Consider the following 4,036-nt stretch of genomic DNA (forward strand, 5'->3'; position numbering starts at 1 on the left):
AGCAAAGGCAATAATCAAATGTGAAATCTGCATTAGCCTAATAATCAGCCTGCAAGGCACTAGTTTCTACAATCAGCCTTGAAGGCTGCTGACTGAATAATGAAAGTATGCAATATGAAAGCTTCATTAGCCTAATAATCAGCCTGCAAGGCACTGGTTTCTACAATCAGCCTTGAAGGCAGCTAAGGCAATAATGAAATGTGAAATCTGCAGCATAATAATCAGCCTGCAAGGCACTAGCTTCTACAATCAGCCTCGAAGGCAGCTAAGGCAATAATGAAAATATATGCAATGTGAAATCTGCATTAACCTAATAATCAGCCTGCAAGGCAGCTTCTACAATCAGCCTTGAAGGCAGATGACTGAATATGATAAATTATCATAGCATTATGGCCAGCCTGCAAGGAATCTCTGCTATCAGCCTTTCATGCTGATGCCTTTTGTATCAACAAACAAACAAAGTTAGCTAAGCTCACGTTAGCACTTGCAATTAAAAAATCGAGCAGCTCAACTAACCAGTTAAGTTACAAAAATACTCTGAAAATCTAGCTCTTGCTTGTATTTGTCGAATAAAACAGCTTAAATATCTAGCTAAAGCAGTTTGCAGTGTTGCTAAGCAGTTTGTTTAGGTTGCCGCTCAGTTGAATCACTCCGCTCTGCCGCTTGCGGTAGAGGGTGGCGCTTGTGCAGCCCAGAGTGCAGCCTCCCAGGCTGCGCAGCCTGGAAGTCGACGGCTGAAGGCAGTTTCACCCTGGAGCCCCAGCTGATCCATACCGGAAGTCACGACCGGAAGTTGCTCTTCTTCGTCTCTCTCTGGCCTGTCTAGCCAAGGGGGTGGATCTGACTAGAGTGCCTATAGAGAGAGAGTGGCGCCACCTCCGTTCACTGCAATGGTTCAGTTTTTTCACAGCAATGGCGGCGCATGGAGCCCCTCAAAAGTTCCCGGAAGTTAGCATAAGCTAACCGCCGCTCAATGTATTCCAATGGAGCAGCTGGTCGGAGCAGCACTTGTTCAAGGTAAAATGTTTAAACAATGGCATTTTCATATCAGTAGTGCATCTGAATTAAATCGACATGAGTAATTAAGTATGTTGGCGGATTATCCCCGTCTAGATTTGAATATTTAGAGAATATTAACAGATAAAAGTTTAGGCTAGCACTCTGGCTAACGATAGCAACACATGCAACAGGCTGCTAAATGTAATTCTGTTCTCTAAATAAGTTATAACTTAATCCAACGCTGTCAATTGTCAGACTAGTAGCGAGGTTAATTTATAGGGAGTGTGATTGCAGTTAAACATAAAATTAATATCATTGAGGCTGCAGTTTATGATATGAGGACATTCTGGACTGCTGTCTCAAACATGGAAAATGTTCTGATTTGCTAATCTATTTGTTAAACCACTTACTGATTAAAATACACATCTAGCCATGGCATGTTCTCAAGTAATCATACTAAACATTATATAAACTATTGGTCATATTATTTAATACACCTGTGCAACATCATGCAGTGCAGTATACCAGCTGTGCCATAAATTCTGCTTTCATAAATTTTATACATGTTCAGTTTTTGTTGACATCAGAAAAGTAGTGTTCATTGTACTTTATGTTATTTGTTGAGATCATTGTGTGTTGGACTGCATTATCTCAACACTTGTTGCTCATATTTTGCCTTCAAGTATTTTAATGGAGAGGAACACTGTTGAATGTAATGCACCCCAGCACAGCAGCATCCACTATGACTCCCGTAAATAAACAGCAACTAGTGACTAGTGATCACCTTTTTGACTATGTCAGCTATAACTAGAAATATATATTTTTATAAATGAAGAATGTATGGGCCAGAGCAATATATAGTTAATCAATAATCATAGACATTGATGCTGTACATCAGGAGAACTGACGAGTAAGGACCAAAGATCTTATAGCTCAGGAGTGATGATGACAAGGATGTAACATGTCTCTTATGTGTTAACTGTTTCACCAGATGTGGGACAACAGCCATGAAGAAGAAATGCCTGTCTGGTGTTGCTGGATGTGTCACCTATGTTTTATTCGACCCCAAAGGATTTCCACATGGCCTGCTTAGGGCTACCCATGTCGGTGGTGACATTTATTACATGTAGCCCAATGGATTCTGCCCTCTGTTGTCGTTGCTACTGTTTTAGGAGCTGTGATTCTGTGATTCTTCTTGCATTGTTTTTTCCTGTTCTGCTCTGTTAATTAAAAAAGTATTAAACTTCCCAGTGGCGTGGTATTTGAAAGTGTGTGAAAGAGCAAATTGTTTGAATATGATTACCTCACATATTTTTTCATTGTTGAAATCTAGGTGTTTAAATTGCTCCTTCTGACTTTAGCCAGCCATGCTTTTCTCCTGTCCCTGTGTTTGGGGAAGCCATACATGTGCAGGCCTTTCTCCAAGCGACTGGAGCATCCCCGTGCAGCACAGCATACCATGGTGAAGACTATATTCAAGGACAACACAGCGGAAAGGACGCAAACAGCTTGACATGCTGATCTGTTTGACTTCTGTAGATCTGTTTTTAAGGAATTTATTGTGATATTAAGTGCACTGGGTAAAACATGACTCTGTGTTTTATTATGCATCACTGAGTACAGTAAGTTTGGGATAAGTATACAGTTAACAAATAGTGATAAAATTCCATATATTTGCAATGAATTAAAATTAAACTTTAATTTATTTGCGATGGATTTTCTATTAGAGTTATCATCATAATGCTGTTGTGTAGTCAATTGTCAAATCATAGTCACTTGTTACTCTGCCTCAACCAAGTCTGAAAGTAAAAAAAAGAGGAAATATTACAGTTTTATTGCTATCAACAACTGTACGGGTTTAGTCAAGTTAACAGAGTTCAAAGCAACACAAGCATAGCCTAATAACAATAATAGTTAACAAATAGTGATAGAATTACGTGTATTTACAATTAATTCAAATCAAATTTTAGCATTTGCATGGATTTCCTATTTGAACACATCATTATGCAGTTGTGAGTCCAGACATGTTGTCAGTGACCTGTCAGTTTGCCTCATTCAAGTCTGAAAGTTTGATAAAAACAGAGAAAATGCTACGATTTTATTGCTGTTGATGACTGTAGGGGTTAAGTAAACTTAACACAGTTAAAAGTAATTAACACAAGCATATAAATACCGTAAAACAAAGCATTTATTGACCGTTATTTAGCAATTATCGGGGTTTTCCTATTGCTTTCAATTGCCCGCCAAGCACTTCCGGGAACTTTCTGAGGCTACATGGACCACGTGATCGGCCAGCATTTTGAACTTCCGTTGTCGCCACTCTCTCTCTCTAGGCACTCTAGATCTGACTACACGCAGGCGTAGCTCACAGTCGGCCATATGAGGACGGGCAACTTGCTCTGACTCTGGCTGCAGTTACAGGGCAGTAGATAGGTGATCCAGTCATCTGCACTAAAAAAACGATTCATAGCTCTGTGAAAAATAAATCAGTATGTAGCTATTACTTTAACTATTTGCATAATGTCACTATAATGTTACTTTTACAAAAAAAAAATACATTATTAAAATTATCCGTGATTCTAAATATGCTGCATCATAACTGCATAAACGTTCATAAAAATCAAACCGTTTTGAAATCGGACAAAAACTGAGCAAGTTATGGTCATTATAGCAGAACATGCACCATAGGCTTAATGCTCTGAGGGAGAGAGTTGCCCGTCCCAAGATGGCCGCCGTACTGGCTACGCTTTGTCATTGGGAAACAGCGGCGGGTGAGTCATCTAGTTCTTATATATATCTATGTGTCTAGCCTCTACCTGCTCTTTTTACTAAACTTAAAGCAGATATCAGTGGAATGTTTTTGTTAATATAAGTCCTAAATAGTCCTATTTTCCGTCAGCAATCACTTACATGAAGTATTTCAGCCTAAACACGAGTCTCTCCGTCACTCTGCTCTGCTGTAACCCGAGGAGAAAATTTTCCTTGTGGGATACAAGTGTTATCCAATGAGGGGAGAGAACGGCATGAAGGGCTGTGT

Source organism: Trachurus japonicus, chromosome 17 (assembly GCF_045865225.1).
Source record: "Trachurus japonicus isolate A0001 chromosome 17, Traja_1.0".
NCBI lineage: Eukaryota > Metazoa > Chordata > Actinopteri > Carangiformes > Carangidae > Trachurus > Trachurus japonicus.